The 26,082-nt window shown below is 38.6% G+C and overlaps 1 protein-coding gene across 18 annotated transcripts in view; it reads left to right on the top strand.

Annotated features, from left to right (window-relative positions):
* NRXN1 (neurexin 1) overlaps positions 1-26,082 on the top strand; it is a 1,909,081-nt gene that overhangs the window by 1,201,646 nt on the left and 681,353 nt on the right. The gene's annotated exons all lie outside the window — the stretch shown is intronic.

Below are 26,082 nucleotides of genomic sequence, written 5' to 3'. Positions count from 1 at the left end.
GTCGTTCTGAAAGCGGTGACATAAAACACGTACGTCGGGACTATAAACGGGGCAGTAGCCAATAGCTTTTGTCTCTTAATTTATTCTGAACATGCGTGGCACTTTGTCCGTCGGATTTGTCTACACACGATCGGAATTTAAAGGATCGGATTTTGTTGTCAGAAAATTTTATAGCATGCTCTCAAACTTTGTGTGTCGGAAATTCCGATGGAAAAAGTCAGATGGAGCCCACACACGGTCGGAATTTCCGAAAACAAGCTACGATCGCACATATTCCGTCGGAAAGTCCGCCTTTGTGTACAGGGCATAAGAGTTAGGCTGGCCAAACATGGTTCGAATCTTGGCCGGTTCAACCCGTGGTTACAGGAAAGAAATTTACACCAACTATGGGCTGCCTTTGGATTAGGGGAAAGATAAAGTTAGGAGTTAGGCTTGGTGGGAGAAAAAGGTTCAGGGCTAGGCTTAAGGGGAGGATACGGTTAAGGTTCAGTTTAAGCTTAGCGGGAGAATAAGGTTAGGGGTTAAATGCATTTAGCTAATTAGTCAACAATTACCAAAAACAATCATTATTATAAAGTCATCAGAGTCGTGTTGACAAATTTAATGGATATGCTTTCATAACATTTTTAAGTGTAGATTTGTAAAACATATCTATCATAAGGTATTAAAGTGAATTATTATTTTTTACATGTCTACTGTTATTTAAAGCCCAATTAAACTCTCAGGTTACATCAGCTAAATGCATTCCCGATGCATCATAACAAAAGGTGTGCAACTCCTTACCAGTTTGTTTTCTTTAAAAAGCAGTCACAGCCTGAGTAGAAAAGCTTGTCCCCTGCCAGCTGCGGCAGAGTGAAACCCTTGTCTATGTATGGAACCGGTGATCTCTTTTAGGGGCGGCCTGCCCATTAAGGGCGCATGGGCGCTGCCCCCGTCGATCGTCACCTCTCCTATCCATGCATCCGGCCCCTTTCAGGACACCAGCACATGGATTCTAATGTAGGGGGGCTGTTTTTTTGAAGCACTGATTAGAGCCAGAGGCTCCAATAGGATTTAATATAGGGTGGGTCCAGGTTGCAGAGAGTGCGCTCTGAGCCCACCCAGGTGTGTTACAACAGCAAATCAATATTCACTGTTGTAACACTGATCCTCCTCCTGGCCAATCAAGAAGCAGGTTTTTAAACTGGTCACCCGATTGGCTGAAAGGACAGGCGAACCTGTTGGATGCCTAGGAGGAGGAGGAGGGGAGGAGCTGGACGCCGCCATGGAGGAGATGATTCAGAGCCGACCTGCTGCACCATGCTGCCTGCCACCCACCACGATGGGGTAAGTGCCGGACTGACTCAGCAAACAGCGTGGGGTGGGGGTGGGTGCCACTCGGGGGGGTGGGTGGTTGCTTGCCACCCTCCCAAAAAAAACCACCAGCCGCCACTAATCTCCTCGCACGGGTGCAACATGCCCCTTCGCTGAGTCAGGACCTCTGCAATTAGTAGGAAGCATGGCCGTGGCAAGCTTGAAGATGTCTATATGTTAGACTTTGGCAATGAGCCCACAGCTTCCCCAAAGAGAGCAAAGGTCCCACTCTGCATCTGCTGGCAGGGGACAGGTCTTTTCACTCAAGCTGTGGCTGCTTTATAAAGAAAGCAAACATTGCACATAGTTTGTTTTGATGTGCCTGGATTGTATTTAACTCATTCAGGTTCATTTGGGCTTTAAGTCAAAGTAAGTCAGAATTAATACGGATGTAAATACATCAAGTAGAACAAATGAACTTCAAATGCCCCAGAAAAACATTATATAACATCAGCAAAGAGCATAAAAGACCATTCTCTTCTAGCACATTGGAACATCGAAAGGGCCACATGACATTGAAGTCAGCAGATGATGATCAGCCAAGACAGCCAACAAATACAATACATTTCCATAATACTCCATAGTACAGCAGACAATACCATAAAAAAAGAGGATGTGAACAACATCCCAGCAGGTTTCCTTGTGCTAATCATTATATTTTTTGATTAGGTTAATGTTGAGGCTCTACTATGCAAGCAAAGTTTTTTTTCAATGTTGCGTGGCAAGTGCAATTTAAAGACTCATTTTCTAGATAAATACACTTCTGTTTACTGCATGAATACAGAAATGATTTGCCTTTTGAATAACCCGTGTCGTTTAATAGGTGTAGTACGTCTGCTAAAGATTTGTTTGTGTGAAGAATTATAATAAATTCTGTGTAATAAACAATAATTTATCTTCATGGCTTCCCGACTTGAAGCTGAATCATATGCCATTTGGTTTTTCCTTAGGAAACAAAACATTTTCTATTTTTGCTGTATGAACTAGGAAGTAATGCATTACAGTAACATATAATCTGTGACTGCGCTGTTGATCTTGTTTGTTGGGACACATAGGAGTTGATTTATTAAAGGCAAATAGGCTGCTCACTATACAAGGGAATTATAACTTAGCATAGTGAATGAGGTTACAGGAGATACAGACGACCGGACGTTTCGACCGGACTCAAGTCTGTCGGAAAGATTTGAAACATGTTCCAAATCTAAAGTCCGTCAGATTTTCGACTGAAAAAGTCCGCTGCAGGTCCGATGAAGCCCACGCACGGTCAGATTGTCCGCCGGACTCGGTCCGTCGGACCAGTCCGGTCGAAAAGTCTGCTCGTGTGTACGCGGCATAAGAGTAACCTAAGTACTATTCATATTGGAGCATTGTTTATGCAATTTTAGAGCTTTTTTGCACATTAGTACACTCTGTTTGGGGCTTTAATGTTTTTGTGTTACCTTATTGAAAGCTAGTTAACTAGGAGGAGATGAGACAAGAAATTGTGCAAAAAATGTGCATTACATGTGTTAGCTAGAGCAAAATTGTGATTGGACTTTACTGGTACAAAGAGGACAAATACATGAATATATAAACACAACATAAAGTATATTACAAATTTAAAATCACATATAAAGCATTGATGTGGATTGACAGTGATGCCCAGTGCCCTGAGTGAGATATACATAGTTAAATCTCTGGTTGTTTTTTAAAGGGGTTCTAGGTTGGCAAAATCGGGGCTTCTCCTATTTTCCCATTAATGCTGGTGGATGATTTGGGCTGGATTCAATCTGTTTGAGAAGTTATTGGATCTATGAGACACCCCCTGTTATATACTATATTGCCAAAAGTATTGGGACATCTGCCTTTACACTCACATGAACTTTAATGGCATCCCAGTCTTAGTCCGTAGGTTTCAATATTGAGTTGGCCCACCCTTTACAGCTATAACAGCTCCAGCTCTTCTGGGAAGGCTGTCCACAAGGTTTAGGAGTGTGTCTACGGGAATGTTTGACCATTCTTCCAGAAGCACATTTGTGAGGTCAGGCACTGATGTTGGATGAGTAGGCCCATCTCGCAGTCTCCCCTCTAATTCATCCCACAGGTGTTCTATCCAGTTGGGGTCAGGACTCTCTCCAGGCCAGTCAAGTTCCTCCACTTCAAACTCACTCATCCATGTCTTTATGGACCTTGCTTTGTGCACTGGTCCAAATCATTTTGTGGAGGGGGGATAATGGTGTGGGGTTGTTTTTCAGGGGTTGGGCTTGGCCCCTTAGTTCCACTGAAGGGAACTCTTAAGCCATCAGCATACAAAGACATTTTGGACAAATTCATGCTCCCAACTTTGTGGGAACAGTTTGGAGATGGCCCCTTCCTGTTCCAACATGACTGCACATCAGTGCACAAAGCAAGGTCCATAAAGACATGGAAGAGCGAGTTTTGCATCGCATACTAGCCTATTATGTGCCACTTACCGGAAAAACTATGCCAGCGATGTCCGCGATGTCCCCACTGGTGGCTGCATCAATCTTCACCCCTCTTCCTTCCGGGGCCATGGACTCTGTCTCTGTGACTGTCCGGATTTGCGTGACATCACTCCCGGGCATTTGCGCAGGAGCCGCCAGTCACGGCACAAGCCTCTTAGAAATGGCCCTTTCTTCAGTGCGCATGTGCTGATGACATCGGCGCAAATGTATATGGTAAATATCTCCTAAACCTTGCACGTTTAGGAGATATTTCTAGTACCTACAGGTAAGCCTTATTATAGACTTACCTGTAGGTACAAGTGTTGTAACTAGGTTTACAACCACTTTAATAAACAGTAATAGGACAAGGTAATATTTTTTATTTATTTATTTTTTATTATTTTTTTCTACCATTTTGTTATCAGGTATCTTGTAAAGTGCAAGAGCATGTTGTTGCTGTGTAATGATACAAATACTTCACAGGTTGTTTTTTTTTCTGCATCAAAAGTCCCACTGCATTCAATAATATTGCTTTGTGTGCATATGTCCTAATTTGATAGATTATATTGTCGTCATTGTTGAGTCCTACTCTTTGTCATGTAGTTCCGTCTTCCTCTGTCTTGTGAGGTTCTTAATGAACTGCATGAATCACTCAGTAAAAAGAGAGGATGCATTACTACAAAACAAAATCACCTCTGCACTGAGTCATTCTGGATTATGTGACAATCGGAAATGAACAATTTTAGTCTGAAAGAAATTTGAAGTTTTGAATTTTTTTTTCTACAGTAGGGTTTTGAATTTGTTTATGTATACTTGTGATACGTTTGGAATTTAAATATTTTAAATGTATGTTCATTTTTTTTTTTTTTAATATACTTTAGGTACATACACAGTGAATATCGTAAGGTTGCGTTCACATTAAATACCCGATCTTGTGAAAGAGAAATAAAAAATAAATAAAATAAAAAAAGTATTTTCACCTCTATACAACTGGAGGGTTCAGGTGAATGCTTTGTAATTGAGTGGTGGCAAGGAGGATGGGGGATGTAAGGTTTTTGCGATGGCAGCATGCTCACTGCATGCTCCCAGCACAAAGGCCAAGCTGTCATAGACAGCTCTCAGAATCTCATTAGGATTGGGAGCTGGTGGGATAGGCTAATGATCATGTGACCACTTTGATAGCCACTTAGCTGCCACGCCCCCTGTCCGGGTGTGTAGACCTACTTAAAGGAACACCAGGGCTGGGCAGGAAGGGTTTAAAGTATGTGTGAACCCAATCACTAAAATCTCATAAGTTAATTTAAAAAATGTACAATTTTTCATATAATCGTTATAATAGGAATGTAATTTCATAAATGAAATCTGTAACTTTCATTAAAATAACTCATGGCGATCCTGCCATAAAGGGCTTTGTTTAGGCACTTTTTTGTTAGTGACAAAACTCTGTCCCTGTACTCTAGATGTTTTGGTCTACCAATGAGGGCTACAAGTGACCATACTGATGCATAAGCAAGGTCTATTGCCAAGGTCTAATGATGTAAACGTCATTCAGTCTTTTATGCCTTGTACACACGGGCGGACTTTTCGACTGGACTGGTCCGACAGTGTGTGGGCTTCATCGGACCTGCAGCGGACTTTTTCGGTAGAAAATCAGATGGACTTTAGATTTGGAACATGTTTCAAATCTTTCCGATGGACTCGAGTCCGGTCGAAAAATCCGCTCGTCTGTATGGTAGTCCAATGGACGAAAACTGACACTAGGGCAACTATTGGCTACTGGCTATCAACTTCCTTATTTTAGTCCGGTGGTACGTCATCACGTACGAATCCGTCTGACTTTGGTGTGATCGTGTGTAGGCAAGTCCATTCGTTTGAAAGTCCGTCAGAAGTCCGTCAAAAGTCTGTCGGAAAGACCGTCGGACCTTTGATGCCGAAAAGTCCGACCGTGTGTGCACGGCATAAGGTTAACAATTACTTTAGTAATAGTAATAATATTACAAATAGTTACAGGGGCACAGATACAGGTAGAGTCATGCAGCTAATCCCTATAGAGTTGTCTTAAAATGAATAAGGTTCAGGAGGATAATATTTTGAATATGAGTTCAAGATCACAGGAACATGACATCAAACTAGCAGGAGGAAAGTCCAAAACTAACCTGAGAAGGTTTAATATATAAAAAAAAAAAAAGACTTCCAGCAGAGGTAACAAGTAGAGATGAACTTGGGCAAGGTCGGATGCTCTCCTGAACCCACATGGCCAAGCCCACCAGGAAGCTATCACCTGCAATGGACCAGTCATCTGTGGCTGGGCTTTCCCTGTCCCACAGCCAAACATCCCTTATATACATGGAGCCCTTATATACCCCCCCCCCCACACAAATAATTGGTCTGTTAGAGGTGACAGCTTCCTAGTGGGCATGATGATGTGGATTCAGAAGAGCATCTGAACATGCCTGAGCTCATCTCTGATAATAAGTTATGCCGCATACACACGACCGGTTTGTCCATCAGAATAAACTCCGAAGGTGTCTCCGACGGAATTCTATTCCAGCGGTCTTGCCTACACACGGTCAATCCAAAGTCCGACCGTCCAGAACGTGGAGACGTACAGCACATATGACGGGACTAGAAAAAGGACGTTCAATAGCCAGCAGCCAATAGCTTACGTCTTTTACTTGCTTCAGAGCAGGCATCATTTTTGGTCCGTCGAAACAGCATAAAGACAAGCGGTTTTTCTGATAGGAACTGGTTCCGGCAGAAAGATTTAGAACATGTTCTATTTCTAGGTCCGTCAGAATTTTATAAAGAGAAGGTCCGATGAAGCCTACACACGAGCGGTTTATACGATGAAACTATTCCGTTGGACTTTTCCTGTTGGACATTCCGCTCGTGTGTATGCAGCATTAACCAACAGTAAAGCTGGCCATACGCTATTCGATTTTCTAGCAAATGTTCATACGAAAATTCTCACTAGTACCTGACTTGAGGAAATGATGTTTGAAAGTACCTACACATTTTGTTTGCTTCTAACATTTGCTTTCAGAATGAATGTCAATTCCTGAATGAAAACCAGATTCGCTGTTAAAAATTCATTCATTCGAGGATTTATTTTTGGTCTATAAGGTTTTGAATCATCAAGGACTCAAGTATTAAATGTAAAAAAGTTTTTAGGCCATTCCAGTTTTTTTTTTTTTGTGTCATTTTTTTTTTTTTCCCTTTTCATTTTTTTGTCACTGTTGTTAAAAATGAACATTCATTTTACCAGACTAAGGATTCAAAAATCAAACTGAATGTTCCTGAAAATTAAAGTTTTTGAACAAAATTATTCTAGTGTATGGCCAGCTTTACTGAATTTAAACATGCTTAGACAGAAAAAGGTTAAAAAACAAAAGAAAATGTTTTTAAAAAAATTGGACAGACTCAATAGACCGCTTTTGGTCCTTTTCTACAGTCACTCTCTTATGCTTCTAAAATTTTGAAAAGCACTGTGAAATATAATACCGTTTTTCTTCTGTGTTTGTTCTTTTCTTCTGTTGTCGAGCTCCTTTCTTTTCTGTGCCACTCTTTCCTTTTTCTTTTTTTGTGTACGTTGACAGTGGAGCAGACAAGTCCATTTCCTCAGAGAAACGTCCTGTCTGTCTGTTTATTTACTGTACTATGCAACCACTGAGGCACAGGATGGCTTCTCTAGTGAGTTTGAATGATGAATGGGTAATTTTATTTGTATCTTATCTTCTTATTTCAACAAGGATAAAACTGTGCTTTACAAGAGCTCAACATTTAGTTTTGATTTGTAAGATAAATTGTCAACCGGTGGAAACTGCTCACTTATTAAATAAGAAGAAGCTGTATTCAATTGAAATGCCTAATTGTGGGCAAATGGGGAAAAATATTATTTAACTAGTTGGATGAACCGAATAGTTAGAAAGGTGGATGGAATTATTGAAGTTTCACTATGCTTTACTATATATATATATATATATATATATATATATATATATATATATATATATATATATATATATATATATATATATATTCTCAGTGAAGTGAAACTTCAATAATTTCATCCACCTATCTAACTATTCGGTTCATCCAACTAGTTAAATAATATTAATATATATATATCTATATAGATATATATCTATATAGATATATATATATATATATTCTCAGTGTAAGTTAATTAATACATACATATATATATATATATCTATATATATATATATATATATATATATATATATATATATCAATAAAAAAGAAATATATATGTTCAGTAGCATTATTATTCCATTAATTACAGGGGGATAAAACACAGGGGGTATAAAAATACATTTTTTAAGTCAAAGTATTGTATCCATACCTTAATGCTGATTATGTGTTAAATGCTAACTGGGGTGGGGGGTGGTTTAGGTTTGGACTTATGTTTACCCCTTTCATGACCAGGTCATTTTTTGCAATGCGGCACTGCATTATTTTAACTGACAATTGCACTGTACCCAAATAAAATGTATATCCTTTTTTTTCCCCACAAATAGAGCTTTCTTTTGGTGGTATTTTATCACCTCTGCGGTTTTTGTTTTTTGCGCTATAAACAGGAAAATACTGACAATTTTGAAAAAAAAAAAAAAACAATATTTTTTTTACTTTCTGCTATAAAATATAAAAAAAAATATAAAAAATCTAATTTCTTGATCAGTTTAGGCCAATATGTATTCTGCTACATATTTTCAGTAAAAAAAAAAAAAAAAAAAAACAATAGGCATATATTGATTGGTTTGCGCAAAAGTTATAGCGTCTACAAACTATAGGATATGTTTATGGCTTTTTTTTATGACACTTTTTTGGAAACTAGTAGCACTAAGACAGTGATCGGTGCTAAAAATATGCACTGTACTAATGACACTGGCTGGGAAGGGGTTGGCGAGCAATGGGTTAAAGTGGTTGTAAACCCACTTTGAAAAAAAAAAAAACTAACACCTGCAAGACAAAGGCATAATGAGCTAGTATGCATAGCATACTAGCTCATTATGCAATACTCACCTGAGATCGAAGCCCTCGCTGCGGTGCCTGTACACAGCACCGGCTGGCGACACCACTCCCGGGGGGTTACTTCCGGGTATCGCGGCTCCGGTGCTGTGATTGGCCGGAGCCGCGATGACGTCACTCCCACGCATGCGCGCGGTAACGGCACACTCACTGCAGCCACGGCACATACGTGCCATTGCTTCAGTTTGTGTCAGTGCGCATGTGCCGATGACGTCGATAATCTCCTAAACTGTGCAGGTTTAGGAGGTATCCGGGGTAGCTACAGGTAAGCCTTATTATAGGCTTACCTGTAGCAAAAAGTGGTCTGTAAGGGTTTACAACCACTTTAACTATGTGCCTAACCAGTGCTTGGTTACTGTGGGGGGAGGTGCTTTTCCACGGGAATGCAGAGATCCATGTTCCTGCTTTGCAGGAACACAGGATCAATACCTACCCTACTGACAGAACGGCAGCCTGCCTTGTTTACATAGGCAGACCGCCGTTCTGCTTGTGTCCCGAATGATCAACGGGTCCAGGGGGATGTTGAATCCACTGGACTCGCTCCCACTGTGTCCAATCACAGCAGGAGCTGGGTCGCGTGCCCCAGACCTGGAAGTGCAGGATCATGTACTAGGTACGTGAACCTACGCAGGAGAACCGCCTTGCCGCTGTATATATATATATATATATACAGTATACGATCGGCAAGCCATTAAAAAGTTCAATGGAAAGTCATTTGGTTATTCCATCCCATGACTATACTTTACAGTCCTTCCCAAAGTGTGGAGAAATGATATATAAAAGGAAATACACGAATATAATAAAATCTCTTTTATTTATTTCACACTTGGGAATTTTGCTACATTAAATGAAGCCTTGTTTTTGCTTCCTAGAACAACTATGCACAGCAAGACAAGCTATAATGTCTTTCTTAGAAATACCACTCCATGATGGATCTGAGAATCAAATATTACAATAAGTACTTTTAAGGATCATTGAGAATGAACCACAGTGATAGCTCAGATTAATTGCCTGGCATAGAGTAGAAAATGCAAACCACTCCACGTGATACTGAACATGCTATATGTCATTTGACTTGAACAGCAAATTATTTAACAATTATATGTGCTGATACAATCTCGCCTAAGGAGCATCCCTTCTCCACCATTAATGCTGCATTATATGTTATAGCATTTTAAGTTAAGTAACCTTTTCATGATATTTAAGTGTGATTGCTTGTCAATTTTCAGCGTTACGCCTCAGCGCCTTTTTATTTCAAGAATATATGCAGTTTCATTAAGGGATGGTTTTTCTGCAGTCACCATAGACTTTATTATCAGGGTTGATAAGACATTAATAAGTTACTAAAAATAAAATCCATACAGCAGAACTACATAAAAAAAAAAAAAAAAATCAGTTGTTAGCACATCAAATATTCTGTTAAATTCAATATTTGTCTAGAAATTTTTTTATTGTTATTTTATCTCGCCTTTGACTGAATTTTAAAAAATCCAATTAGCTTCAAAGTAGTAATTAAATTGCAGAAAAAATATAGTTCCCTCATCTTACAAAACATCACATCACAAAAAAAAAAAAAACAATGTACATTAACTTCTTCAAAACTGCATTTTCTCTACTTTTTTGTTTATACAATAAAAAAAAAAAAGAAAAAAAAATACTTTCCTATTTTTTTTTTCTTAGAATTGTGTTGAGAAGAACATCAGTACTTTGTTTTGGGTATTTAGCAATTATTCCCTCAGTTGTAAAAAGCAGCTGCTTTATGAATGTCCTATATTTAATTTGCGTTCGTTTACAATACCAAACCCATAAAGACGCCGATGTCTTATTTAGCCTTAAAACATTCAGTAGGCAAGGGGAAAGTTTGAAGGGTTTAGCAGCTGTGTTCTTGTCCTGCGGATGTTTAAATAGCATTTGATAGGTTCTCACTGTTTTATATATCACCCAGGGGGTTTTAAGTAGGGAATGAAACAGAATCATTTATTAGAATGGTAAAATGCTTAATACAAAGACACCACTGACGGGATGTTTAAGGTCAAAATTGCAATTGAACCATATTGCCTTATTTATATAATCTGCTAAAAGTCAAAGGTGCAATGCCATTTGAATTAGCCTGTGGCTGGTTGCGTGTTTACTTCATGCATGCAATGCTACTCGAGTGAACCTTGTGCTTGTTGCGTACAGCCGATAAATTATTTAGTTTTTGGTTTGGATTTAAATTTTTACATGATTTTTTGAGCATTTGAGGTATATTATGCTTGTTTGAGATGTGTTGTTGTGAATGCATTTATTTGCCTCTTTGTAATCTCAGAGGAGTACACAAGCTTGCTGAGCTGATGTAGCTTTTTATCTTTCAACTGAAATAATAACAATATTATTTATATATGCGGCAAAAAAAAAAAAAATTTACATTTGGTGTTGGGTTTGAACATTTATTCGTAACTCCAGATATTTTTGAATCAAGATACTAATGGCTATAAGCTTGGCAGAGTTTTGTCTTTCCTGTAAGTAGCATGTGATCAGCTAATTACCTGTGTAGCTCATGCCACAAAGGAGTAAACAGTGTGGCTGGTTAATATATATTGCCATCAGAACCTTGAATGTACGTATTCCCAGAGGGTTATGGTTGGACAGTGCTGATTTATATGGAGGAGTGCGAAAGACCAAGAACTCGCAAATCAAATGAGCATAAACATTGTGCTCATGTTCATGAGTCAATAGTTTGGCTCTCCATAAGACCTTCTTCAAGTCATTGAATCTCAAGGACTTTTGCTCTGCAGCCAAAGTGCGAACTTTAAGCTTTACAGGAAACAATATTAATATTTATAGAGCATTAAAAAAAAAAAATGTGCTATTTTCGAAATCCTACTTTTAAGATTGCTTTCATCTTTAGAAACAAATAAACTAAGCTCAGATGAATTCAACTTTTGTTGAGAATATAATAATAATAATATATGTTTTTTTTAATTCTTTCAACTCATGATGTCAATTATATAATATTTTTATAAAATGATCTCCTCAAAAGTTTTTTGAAGTCAAATTTCTGCAAAGAATATACTTTCTGAATCTTTAGAAACAGATAAACTACGCTCAGATTAATTCAAATGTTATTGAAAATAACAAAAAACAACACTAATAATGATGATGATGATGATAATAATAATAATTCAATATTATTATTTTATTCTTTGAACTCATTATGTCAGTTATATATTATTTTTGTAAAATTATGTCCTCAAAAGTATTTTGAAGTCAAATTTCTTCAAAGAGTATACTTTATGTATCTTTAGAAACAGATAAAGTAAGCTCAGATTCATTCAAATTTTATTGAGAATATAATAATAACAAAAACAATACTAATGATGATGATGATGATGATAACGATCTAGGTAAAGAGTCTCTGACGGAGACTCTTTACCATGTGATCAGCCGTGTCCAATCACGGCTGATCACGATATAAACAGGAAGAGCCGGTGATCGGCTTTTCCTCACTCGCGTCTGTCAGATCGGCTGCTCATCTGACAGGGGGGTCTGTGCTGATCGATTTTCAGCGCAGCCCCCCGAGGATGCCCACACTAGACCACCAGGGACACCACTAGGACCACCAGGGATGTCACCACCAGGTATGCCACCCTAGACCACCAGGAATGCCAATCAGTGCCCACAATGGATGCAAATCAGTGCCCACAATGGGCATCGCTGATTGGCAGGCATTATTGTTTGGCACTGATTGGCATCCATCAGTACCATACATAACAGTACATCAGTGCCACCTATCAGTACCCATCCATGCCCCTCCGTGCCACCTATCAGTGCCCATCCGTGCCACATATCAGTGCCACCTATCAGTGCCCATTAGTGCCACCTATCAGTGCCTCATCAGTGCCCATCATCAGTGCCCATCAATGCCACCTCATCAGTGCCACCTCATCTGTGCCCATCAGTGCCGCCTTATCAGTTCCATCGGTGCAACCCCATCAGTGCCCATCAGTGAAGGAGAAAGCTTACTTATTTACAAAGTTTTGTAACTGAAACAAAAAAATAACATTTTTTTTCAACATTTTCATTCTTTTTTTATTTGTTTAGCAGAAAATAAAAATCCCAGAGGTGATTAAATACCACCAAAAGAAATCTCTATTTGTGGGAACAAAATGATAAAAACTTAGTTTGGGTACAGTGTAGCATGACTACAATGACGCGCAATTGTCATTCAAAGTGCGACAGCGCTGAAAGCTGAAAATTGGTCTGGGTAGGAAGGTGTATAAGTGCCCTGTATTGAAGTGGTTAATATCAAAACTTTCACCCGATTTAGTTGAAATGAAAGAGTTAGTAGATGAATTCAGATGACAATATCTGAATGTTTTTGTATTACATGGGAAACTTCCAGGGTAAGACAACCAGGTGGGTTGGCATTTCTTAAGTGGTGTAAATAAATTAGGAGACAGGAGGATAATTTTCAGAGTCAATAAAATACCTTATAGCCCTGCACCCCAATAACCTTTTCACAGACAGGTTTGTAACTCTAACACACTGAGATTTCAGGGCCACAGCAGACCCCTCTCTCTAGGTGACAGCGAAAGGGGTCCGGCATTGACCAGAAACATCGATGGTAGAGTTTACTATGCATTTTTGTACATAGCTCTTACAAAATTACTTCTTTACAATCCTGAGGTTGATTGGTTGAGTGCTGGCTCTCTTCTATTTGTTGTTGATGGTGTCACTGTGATGCCCTGTACACACGGTCGGATTTTCCGACGGAGAAAGTGCGATCGGATTGTGTTGTCGGAAATTCCGATCGTGTGTGGGCTCCATCGGACTTTTTCCGTCGGAATTCCCGACACACAAAGTTTGAGAGCAGGATATAAAATTTTCCGACAACAAAATCCGATCCTTTAAATTTGGATTGTGTGTAGACAACTCCGACGCACAAAGTGCTACGCATGCTCAGAATAAATTAAGAGACGAAAGCTATTGCATATTTTCCCGTTTATAGTCTCGACGTACGTGTTTTACGTCATCGCGTTCAGAGCGATCGGATTTTCCGACAATTTTGTGCGACTGTGTGTATGCAAGACAAGTTTGAGCCAACATCCGTCGGAAAAAATCCATGGATTTTGATGTCGGAATGTCTGAACAATGTCCGATCGTGTGTACAGGGCATCACACACTGGGATTTCAGGGCCACAGCAGACCCCTTTCTCTAGGTGACAGATAGCGAAAGGGGTCCGCCATTGACCGGAAACATCGATGGTAGGGTTTACTATGCATTTTTGTACATAGCTCTTGCAAAATGACTTCTTTACAATCCTGAGGTTGATTGGTTGAGTGTTGGCTCTCTTCTATTTGTTGTTAATGGTGTCACTGTTCGTGTGCATCCCGACAAAGGAAACAAAAGGGTGTGGTGCTGGATGGATTTGTTTCAAGATTTTAAACTCTTTATGTTCTTGATGTTTAGATCTGAATATTTGTATGCCATATTTAGATTTTTAAGTGTATGCCAAAAAACCTAGTTATAATGTAAAATAATTGCACATTTTTGGATTTTAACACATTCACCTCCATTTGATCACCCATTTCAGTCACAAATAAATAAATATGTTAAAAACTACCACTGCCTTGGAAGCTATTTTACTGTAGTTTTATTACTATATAAAAGCAATGGTGTTTATATTATAATGAAAAGTTTATGATATCTGGTGCAACAAAAAATTCAATCCCGTTTAAACCTTGTAAGATCTAGACAATGGCAAGTTATATAAATTCCTGAAAAATATGAGTACTGCTTACACAACAAAATCAATTAACCAACAAATTAATTACTGCTAAACTGGATCTGACAAAATAAAATATAATTTTTTTGGCAGCATATAGGACGTTTTGCCAGGACTTGGCATTACGACCAAGATTTTATCTCATTCCATCTGATCTTAGCAGATGCTGGTCTCAGGGCATTTTAGGATGCTATTCCAGGCCAATGGCCCTAAATAAATTTCCAAGTCTCAACTACCCTCTAAACTGTCCCTTGTTTATATGAACAGATTTTGCATGTATCCGCATTTAACTACTTATTTTATAGTGTTTGACCAAGCAGTATTGTCCAATACCCCAGCATCTTTAATGCTGTAACCAATGGAAGTTAAAACTAATTAATAGAACATATTAAACTTATGTTCTACATCTATCTCTTTTTATGTCCAATTTAAACACATGTACATATTCTCCCTGAAGAGCCATATGACTTAACAGTAACCAAGTATATGTACGGTAACTGGATTCCTGCTGCTAGCACCATTACTCAACAGTTATATGCAACTAGATTTCCTAGAGGGTCATATTACTCAACAGTTACATGCAACTAGACACCTAAAGGGCCATATTACTCAACAGTTATATGCAACTAGATTCCTAGAGGGCCATATTACTCAACAGTTATATGCAACTAGATTAATAGAGGGCCATATTACTCAACAGTTATATGCAACTAGATTAATAGAGGGCCATATTACTCAACAGTTATATGCAACTAGATACCTAAAGGGCCATATTACTCAATTATATGCAACTAGATACCTAGAGGGCCATATTACTCAACAGTTATATGCAACTAGATTCCTAGAGGGCCATATTACTCAACAGTTATATGCAACTAGATACCTAAAGGGCCATATTACTCAACAGTTATATGCAACTAGATTAATAGAGGGCCATATTACTCAACAGTTATATGCAACTAGATTCCTAGAGGGCCATATTACTCAACAGTTATATGCAACTAGATACCTAAAGGGCCATATTACTCAACAGTTATATGCAACTAGATTAATAGAGGGCCATATTACTCAACAGTTATATGCAACTAGATTAATAGAGGGCCATATTACTCAACAGTTATATGCAACTAGATACCTAAAGGGCCATATTACTCAACAATTATATGCAACTAGATACCTAGAGGGCCATATTACTCAACAGTTATATGCAACTAGATTCCTAGAGTGCCATATTACTCAACAGTTATATGCAACTAGATACCTAAAGGGCCATATTACTCAACAGTTATATGCAACTAGATACCTAAAGGGTCATGTTACTCAACAGTTATATGCAACTAGATTCCTAGAGGGTCATAATACTTAGCAGTTATATGCAACTAGATACCTAAAGGGCCATATTACTCAACAGTTACCAAGTATATGTAACTAACCCATAAATAAAACTTGTGACCTGTTTGATTGTTTTTGGTGCCGCTCACTGTAGAGGTCAAAGCATATCCCTGTGTCCCAGAACATGGGGTGCAGGCTTTTCCTAATACCAATCCAGGGGTTAGTAAATGTAAAGAGGAATGGATTTCTGCTACCCCCAACCAACCCAGGTGAATAAAGGCTTAAGAGCAGCCTCAGCCTACATGACTCCACCAAACCACACACCCTGATGTATTTTGCCCCGCCCACTGAAAAAAAAATATGTTGACAAGTACACTAGAAGAAAAACACCCCAAAGAGGGCAACTCTCAGGAGTGAGGATGGGTTGTGCAAGTTAAACAACACAAAGCACAAACACTCCATAGTGGATAAGTCAAGAAACAGAGTAAATGTATAAAAGTAAAGAGGGAAGCAAAAAAGGAGGGGGAAAGAAAAAAAGGGGTGGGGGGAGATAGGGGAATAAAAAATGGGGGAATAGGAAAAAGGAAGAGGAGGGTAAAAGTAAAGAAGATGTCCCAATACTCTACTTAGGATTCCCAGACAAATAAATTGTAATAATGAGATCCCACATAGGTCTGTCATCAGATACCTAATTGGTTAATTAGTTAAAAGTGTACGGTCAAAGTCTGCCAGCATATAATGTGAGATTAACATCTCAAAGTGAAATTTTACCACATTCACTAAGCTCTGTGAAAAAATATACTGTATATATACATATACTCTTTACTAATGGATTACTCTTCTTTACTAAGGAGTTACTGTTAAGCTAAGGGATTACGGAATTTGGTTGACCTTTTAGGGTTAAGGTTAGTGATGGAATGTAGGGGCTTGCTTAAGTATTGGTGGAGGATACGTGGTATCTAAAACGAACACCTTATTATTTTTTTTTCTAAATTTCAGCTCCCCTATGTACCAATATAGCATTAATGTACTTATTTTGCAAAAATAAAACAGCTTTACATTAATTCTACACAGTCTTACCTCACTCTCTTTATAGTTGTTTAAACACACTGCTCCATTACTTCTGCCTTACTTCCTGGACAGACTTTAGGTCATGACACAGGAAGGAGTTGATCAGCTAAAGGTAGATGATGCAGGATGTGTGCTAATGAGATCAGCTGGTCAACTCCTTTCTGTGTCATGACCTAAAGTCTGTCCAGGAAGTAAGGCAGAAGTAATGGGTCAGTGTTGTTAAACAGCCATGAATGCTATATTGGGGAGCTGGAATTTATATTAAAAAAAAAAGTGAACTTAGTCTTGAAATCCGAAGGCTTCATTAGTTAACTTTTTTGTTTTTTCCTTTTAATTTTCACTTCACCTAATCTATGGAGCAGTGTCATCACCCAAGGCTTCTCTGCTGCTTTTACTAAAAACACATTCTATGATATAATAATATATAATAATATAAATATATAACACATGTATATAAATATAGTATTTTTGCTTCCATATGATTGGAGTAAGCTTACAGTAGCTTCACCCCAATCACTATGCTAAGTTCAATTTCCCTTGCAAAGAGCAAAGCCTATTTGCCTTTATTAAATTAACCCCCTTGTGCCTTGATTGTTGGAACTGGATCTTGAGCTATTTTTGTAAACACAAACCAATATTAATAAACTGTAGACTTCATCTTAAAGTATTTTGCCAGCACTCAGAAATGAACTCAGGTATGGTAAATAGATTTGTTAAGAAACACTTGGTAAAGTGCTTGGATAACCTGCTTCTCGCATTGTGGAGTTATGAGCCATAAATGTGATGCTTGAGCAGCTCTCGATTGGCATGCTTCATTAGCCTCGATCAAACCTTACAGACGTGTTGCATGCAGGTATCCAAATGGTTTTCAGCTTGCAACTACAGTGTAATTATGAGGCAATCAAAATGAAATTTGACAATTTTGAAGTTAAATTGAAAATCACTAATTATATGGCTTTTATGAAAGCATGTATAAAAAGGAGACAACCGTATGCAAATCAGGTCTACAAGAATGAGACAGAAAGCACTGCTATGCAGACGTTTTTTGCTCTAGTAAAGAAAATGTGAACCTTTTAAACCTGACTTCAGGGACATGTTGTTCTGTTTAGTTCATAAATACAGTGCATTCATTTACAATATTCAAATTTTTTTAACTGTACTACACTTTGAAAACTGTATTGTCTTTTAGGCCTCATTTACACAGGCGTACTACAGCATACACCTGTGCCAAGGCCGCGTTTACCCACGTGGGGACGCACAGGTGTTGCATCCCTGCGTAGAATGCATTTAAGATAAAAAAATAACCACTTTAATGATACATTAATGAATGCAGAGCTGCATTAATGTGTGTATTTTATATCTGTCTGGTGTTTAGCTTTAGTCTTCCTTTTTATTTCATCATCCTTTAGAGTTTAAAATTAGATACAGTATAAGAAAGCTGGCATATTTAAAATTCTCAGGAACACACCGTGCTATTAAAAAGGACATCATTAGGGTTTTGATGGCAGCAAACGGTAGATTCATGTTTGGAGACACCAATTATATTTTACCTACCCCCTGTATAGCAATGGGCTGCTAGATCTGAGATGGTGCTGCCCCTGACAGCCACGGGCACTATTATGATTGGGGAACCAATCAGACTGACCTCTAGTCACATGAACACCATGACAGCCAATCAAGCTGGAGTTTTTTGGGGGTTTTTTAAAGTCTCCTGCCTGCATATGCAGCTGCACCTCTCTCTCTCTTTGCACTTGCAGTGTGATGTTAAAAATTAAATGTTAGAAAGTTTAATAAAACCTGTAGAGTTACTTGCTGGTCAGTATTCGATCCATAAGACGTAGGGACATTTCCCCTCATTTTTTGGGGCGAAAAAAGTGCGTCTTATGGTGTGAAAAATACGGTATGTGTCTCTAATTTTTATTTTTTTTAACTATATTTGTGGTCATGCTTTGCAAAGATTGTCAAGTTAACCAAAGTAAACTAAAACTGCTAAATTTCGATGGGGCACCAAGGCTTTAAGGATGAGCATAAGGGGAGGAGTTAAATGAGCATGTGCAGATCAAGATAGCCTCAAAATTCTGAAATAGTTGCATAGTATCGACTAAAGAGTCAAGCAGCATATTTATACATACATATATGTATATATATATATATATATATATATATATATATATATATATATATAGAAACAAGAAAGGGGATTGCTGCACAAGAAGAATTTATTTATGATAAAAATATATTACATGAAATACCAGATACAGCTGGTGACGCTTCGGGCTCCAGTAGATAAAGCCCTTCCTCACAACCAGATATCCTTGGAGAGCTCCGGAAACTCTGTGTCCAGCTCCCCTGGCCCCTCTTATGTGTAAATCACCCTGTGTCCATTAGGGGCACAGGGAGAATGAGAACCTCACTATGATCTGTGCTAGTGGGACTCGCTGTACAGTCACACTGGAATGTTGTATATATGTATATATTGTGTGTTGTCTCATGCTGTTGTGCACTCTTTGCTGGGATCGTTTGGGGTGTGGTTGTATTCCATTGTTTTTTTGTGTCTGTCTGCCTTGGAAGAATACACCTGACCTGTGTGTCTATTGTTATTTGACAGTTTACCCCGCCCTGAATCCAAGGGTGGGGGGGAGTGTCTCTGAGTTGTATATCTGTTTTAACATGTGCTTGAATAAAGAGAGTTTTCTGTTTCTCACCCTACACTGTGTTACGACTAGTGACTGGGTGGGCTAAAGGGTCTTGGATAGAGCTGGTTCTGGACAAAGAAAGCATTTGCAGCGGACATAGTCCTTTGAGGACAAGGGTTCATCACAGCCTCCAAAAAATGAAATTTCATGTTTGTGTGACTGGCTCAATTATTTTTCCAGAAGTAAGAAACAAGTCAGATTTTAGGCATCCCCCGAAACAGAAATTTCATTTTTAAGGGATAATTCCTTTAGGAATGCAGACCATGCACCTTTTCTCATCAGAACAATGGGAATGCACCAGGTGATAAAAAATGAACCAGACCTTCCCATTCAGAAACAGTATCCAAAGGACATGTTCAAACAAATAGCTATTTCTTCAGAACAGAAGCAGGTAGGAATCTTCAACAACATTGGTTAAAATATTTAGAAACAATTGAGCACGGCTCTTGATACTCATTTTATTGGCGCTAACATACAATTTTTCAGGACAAGCTTTTGGGGTATGTCCTCTTCTTCAAGATCCAAGCAGTACTAATTTGCAGATTAAAAATGTTTACAATGTACATTGACCATCTATAGGAGATTTGCTTTTGTTTTGCTTTTTCTCAACAAAAGTGGGATTATTTTTTAAGTGGAGAAAGATTTATTTGTCAGCCATTCTCCACCTTTTCTCTGCCAAACCCCCACACTGGAAGATTTGCATAATTTATAAAGCATATTTGCCAGTCAGATTTGCTGATGTTTTGCCGCAATCACACCAATTTCACACATATGCAAAGGATCTGTCTTCCCTATTTATTAGCCGTAAATTCAGGCCGCGTTTACAGTCATCACCTACTATTGCTTTTAAAGATTACCCATTTTCAAAAAGTTGATTTATTGATTTTATTCATAATTCACTATTCAATCTGCACAGAGTCCTGCTTTTTCTCTCTTGTTATTAATATATTATTATTCCATGATTACTCAGAAAATGAAAAGATTTTAAAGAAGCATATTAACGGCTCAAAAACACATTTCTTTCTTTTTTTTTTTTAATACTGCCTTTTTATTTTAAAGCAACACCTTTGAGAATGGCCAAGGGTGATATGCCCTGATGCATTTATTTATAAATGATAAATTCAGTCGGTTTCCATGGTTTTTAATATTAAATTGAGTAACAGTTAAGTAAACAAAAACAAAAAAAAAAAGAAAAGCCAGCACAGAGAGGATATAAATTACACATTTGCGCAGAGCAGAACAGTGAAATGAGAAAATTACTATTTTATCTGACAAGATAACAAGCTGTAGTTAGCCATCGAAGATGACACATACAATCTTGTGCATTATGCTGTTGTCTTCTGAATTTCTTTTAGTGTGTACTGTATTTTTTTTTAAATACAGTGTGTACTGCATTTTAAAAATAAAAAGGTTTTTTATTTACAGGATAAACATAGGGAACCTACTCCCTTGACTCCCGCGTTGCTTCCTCCCACTATTTTGCCCACAATGTCAGGAGTTTAATGACTGGAACACAAAACTGATCTGTCCTTGGTATTGTTGGTTCTTCTATAGCAGTGGTCTCCAAACTGCGGCCCTGGGTCCGGATGTGGCTCTTTGCTTGCCTCTATCCGGCATTTGGAGCACTATTCCATCCACAACTGACACTAATAACGGGGCACCATTCCTCCCACTGACAACAATGATGGAGCACTTCTTTCTTCCACTGATACCAACAATGGAGCACTATTGCTCCCACTAAAACCATGATGGGGCATTGATGGGGAATCTGATGCTGGGGCATTTTCTACTCTCAGTGGCAACAGTCTGGGCCCCCCTAAATTCTGAAGGACAGTAAACTGGCCCTTTGTTTAGAAAGTTTGGAGACCCCTGTTCTATAGGGTCTAGAATGATTGATCCAAAGGTGCAGATAATGGTAGAAAGTGTTATCCTGGTAAAGATAAGCAATGTTTAAGTGTAAGGCAGCCCATAGATATTCCGATTTTTTTCCTTCCACTATGGGTGGAGGGAAAGAAAATTGCTTGATTCCCCATCAACACAGTTAGCGTTTATGGAGGAATGTCTTCCGCAGAGCTATTGTGTTCTGCGGGGGGGGGGGGGGTGCACAGGGAGCCATCCCAGCAGGAAGAAAACAATGGTTATTGCTAGCGGCTATAGCCACCAGCAGTAATTGCATGTAAAAAAAAATTGATTAACCCCAGATAGCAAGGATAACTTGCCACAAATTTGGGGCAGCATTAAATTCTAAGTCTGTTAACTTGCTGCACATTTTCACTGGAAAGTTGTACACTTGCAGAGCACTCGAAGCACAAGTTCTAGTTGACACTTTCCAATTTGTAGCAAATTTGCGTGGCAAGTCCCTAGCAAGCGCAAAGTTGCAGTGGTGAGTCTACAGCAAGAGCTCTGCAAGTCTACAGCATGAAAATTCAACCACAGTGACCCCTGTGGTGGGATGACTATTGCACAACATAACTGAACCAGAACTTGCAGCAGACCTGCAGAATGTTTGCAAAGAAAGTTGATCTGGAGTCATGCAATGCGGACTTGCTGCAATTGTGCAACAAACTTGTGAAGCCTGGCAAGCCTAGCAATAGCTTAGAAAGTCATTTTCAAACTTGCAGCACAATTGCTTGCTATCTGGGATGGATTGACTCGGGTACAATCAGCCTGCCAATACATGGATCGAAATTCAGCTGGTCTTTGCTGAACCAGCCAAATTCTGGTCCATGTATGGCTGACTTAAATCTGTTTGAGTTTAGCAAATTTCAGTTCATATGGCCTATTGTCGATCTAAAATATTCACAAGAGAAACAACAACAAACAAAATGAACCTCTTGATCAGGTGGCAGGTGAAGGTCCTGACTCAAGTTTAAAGGTGGTCAGGTGTGCAGGCTACAGAGTTGCTACTGTATGTTGAAGTGGAGCCCAGATAGCAAGGATAACTTGCCACAAATTTGTGGCAGTGTTAAGTTGTAAGTCTGTTAACTTGCTGCACATTTTCACTGGCAAGTTGTACGCTTGCAGAGCACTTGTAGAAGTTCTAGCTGACACTTTTACAATTTGTAACAAATGTGCCTGGCAAGTCTCTAGCAAGAGCAAAGTTGCAGTGGTGAGTCTACAGCAAGAGCTCTGCAAGTCTACAGCATGAAAATGCAGCCACAGTGCCCCCTGTGGTGGGATGACTATTGCACAACATAACTGAACTTGCAGAAGACTTGCAGAATATTTGCAAAGAAAGTTGATCTGGAGTCATGCAATGTAGACTTGCTGCAATTGTGCAAATTGCAAACTTGTGAAGCCTGGCAAGTCTAGCAATAGCTTAGCAAGTCATTTTCAAACTTGCAGCTCAATTTCTTGCTATCTGGGAAGAAATGTTTATAGATGAAAATAAAGAGCATTATCTAGCAGTCTGAATTCTGCTACATTCCTTAGCTGTCCATGACCTGGAGCCTAAATGCAGCTATAGGGGATCAATACACCTTGTGATAAGGACGTGTAAAGCGTAACCCTTGTACAGCACTGCAAATCGGCAAACAATGTTTAGCTCATTGTACATATAAAATTGCAAATTATACATAGAAATAAGTTTTTTTTAAAGATTAACATAAGTTTATTTTTTCTACCAGCTTATCATTTTTACATATACCATATATTTGAAAAAACATGAAGAAATATTCCTATGCATTTAAAAAAAAAAAAAAAAATTGACAGGCTTTCTATAATGGTAGAGAGGTCAGGAGGTTGATGGCGAGACCTTTTAATCTTGGTTGCAATAGCAGAGATAACTGTTATTATTGTAACCTTTCTTTGTTAGTCTCTGGAACTCATCATTTATCACTTTGCTGCATTATTGATAATAAATCAATATTTTGGTGTATAACCCAAGTATCATGAGCCAGACAAACTCATTTGATAGGAAAGGGGATCTCAATAATGTCAATATCTCTTAGTAAATGGTTTGATTGTGTTTAACTGGTTCCTGTATCAGAGCAGTAGAGAGTTCAACTTGAATATATACATTTATATAGGTCATGGCATATCTAGTAGTCATTATACAAGTTGTTTGGACACCTGAAAACAGTATTAAACCCAAAAGCAAACATTTATTATATTGCAGCTTACCCATTCTTACATGTGATGGCTACAGTTTGCTTAATTTCCTTTTTATGCTTTATTTCTTCTATTTTTGTCTGGTAGTCTCCAGCCAGCAAGTCTGTTGATTTTCAAAGCACAAACTCTCCAGCAGAATGTATCAGTTGCCGTGGATGAGACAAACCATTTAATACTGGCAGGGGTGATTAAAATTATTATTATTATACAGGATTTATATGTACAGTACAGTTTAATACAGAAGGAATAGGACGGCCCTGCTAATGGAGTTTACAATATAAAGGGAGGGGGAGGTGGTACAAAAGGTAATAGCTGCAGGGGACGATCTGATCGAGGTGACTCAGGTACAGTTCTTAAGTGGAGGCGGGGTAGGCTTTCCTGAATAAGTGAGTTTTCAAGGATTGCCTAAAGGCAGGCAGGGTAGGGGGCTGACCGGACATACTGGGACAGGGAGTTCCAGAGGATGGGAGAAGATCTGGAGAAGTTCTGGAGGCGAGCATGGGAGGAGGTAACAAGGGAATTAGAGAGCAGCAGGTCTTGGGAGGAGCGGAGAGGCAATATCTGCATATGAGGTTGGTGATGTAGCTGGGTGCAATGTCGTGGATGGGTTTGCACATTATGGTTAGTATTGGAAGCCAGTTAAGGTATTGGCAGAGAGGGACAGCAGACACAGAGGATCGGTTAGTAAGGTGTATTATTCTGGCAGCAGCATTAAAGATAGACTGATGGGGGGATAGCCTGTATAAAGGTAGGCCAGTAAGGAGGGGGTTGCAGTAGTCAATGCAGGAAATAACCAAGGAGTGAACAGGTTGTTTTGTGGTGTCCTTAGGAAAGGGTGAATTCAGGAAATGTTGCGAAGGTTAAGTCAGAACCTTTATCCCATTATTGAGTTTAATACAGGTTTAATCCAACCAAAATGAAATGTGTCAAGGCAAATGTTGATTCTCTAAAAATCAACCTCCTGTTCTTGGACAATCAACATCTCCCTTGATGGAGATTGTCCTACCTGCACTAGGAGAGTTTGGTGTCTCTTGTAGCAGTCTCAGGAGTGGCTTGAAAATCTTGCTACTGTAAAGATTTAAAAACATATAATAATATTTCAGAAAATTGCTGTCCATTCACATGTGGGTGTGCCTTAATTGGCCAACAGTTTTTGCGGTTGCATGGTATACTGACTAAAGGACAATGTATGATGTATTTATGGAAAAAACATGGAGTGTGAAGTAAAGCACATAATGATTTGAGAACTTCACTTGACAAATAATTGCATTGGGTTGGTTTATATAAATTACAGTTCCTTGTGTCTCTACATCATTTTCAGAAATCTCTGTATTTTGGATGTTCTGTCTAATTCAGACCATGCTTGCATAGTTCTTTTTTCCATCTACTCACCAGGAACTCATCATTAAATGTAACAGCTGTTTAGAAATACTCACCCTCCAGCAGTAATTTAGATGCCAGAGCACACGTGAATTGCATTACAGGTATCAGTCTATGAATCTGTGAAGTGTTACCTGCCAAGTACATGAATTCTATGTAACTGCTATGAAGCTCTACCTGCATGTCAAAACATTATTTTCAAATAAGGGCAAAAACCGAGAGCAATGCCGTTTGCAACATTTCATCAGGCTCAGAGCAGAATAGTTTATGGAGCTCATACATTAATTGGTTGAGTTACAATTTTGGATGCAAGTCACTGGACCCAGATGCTTAGACGTAGGAAACAATTTTCGATCAGCAGCAGCTGGCTCACTGACATGCTCCTCAGGCTGTTGCGTTGATGTTTTGGATCTCGCTTTGGTCTGGTCACATGGAAATGTTTTTCAGAACTTGTGCTTGCGTTCCCCAGTTGATTCCAAGGCACCATTTGATATGACAGCACTGTATTTTTCTCTGCAAAGAGCATGCATTGGATTGTACGCACTGCTAAATGTATGCATGCTGTAAACATTTAGGCTGGGAAAAATAATGTTTTGGCTTGTAACAAATAATTTTAATACTATTGAAAAATAACTTCTCCATTTCAGAGGTTACCCACTTTGGATCCCCCTTTTATGACCATTGTAGTTTTCAGGGCTTAAATAGGCAATTGCCTATTTTAGTTTTACTTTGGATTTTAGTTTTACTTATTTTGAATTCATTTGCAATGAGGCAGGGCTTTTTTTTCTAGCCACCAGTTACTCATTCAGTTACTCAATATTTTAAAAAACATATATTCTTTTTGTTTCTTTCTGATTTTGCCTTCCTTTTTATATT

This window comes from Aquarana catesbeiana, linkage group LG04 (assembly GCF_042186555.1).
Source record: "Aquarana catesbeiana isolate 2022-GZ linkage group LG04, ASM4218655v1, whole genome shotgun sequence".
In the NCBI taxonomy this organism is placed as follows: Eukaryota; Metazoa; Chordata; class Amphibia; order Anura; family Ranidae; genus Aquarana; species Aquarana catesbeiana.
The sequence above is the reverse complement of the archived record's forward strand: the minus strand, read 5'-3'. Positions and strand labels throughout refer to the sequence as shown.